Genomic DNA, 238 nt, shown 5'->3' with positions numbered 1-238 from the left:
AAAACCGCTCGTCTAACGATCCCGTTGCCATTAGCAGCTATTATTTACAAACAAATCAAAGAGAATGAAAATTTAAGATGATAAAACAACAACAAAATAATTTTTCTTAAAAGATAACAAATTAATCCGGTATCTAAAGCTCCCGGGTTTCGGCACAAGTTAAGTATTAGCGAAAGCGATATGTCAAAAAAGAGAAGAAGGAATAAGATGTAACACGTTTGAACTGCTGTAACATCTT

The sequence above is a fragment of the Halyomorpha halys genome, unplaced genomic scaffold, assembly GCF_000696795.3.
Source record: "Halyomorpha halys isolate HHAL.00 unplaced genomic scaffold, Hhal_1.1 Scaffold1895.1, whole genome shotgun sequence".
In the NCBI taxonomy this organism is placed as follows: Eukaryota; Metazoa; Arthropoda; class Insecta; order Hemiptera; family Pentatomidae; genus Halyomorpha; species Halyomorpha halys.
Note: the sequence above shows the minus strand (reverse complement) of the source record.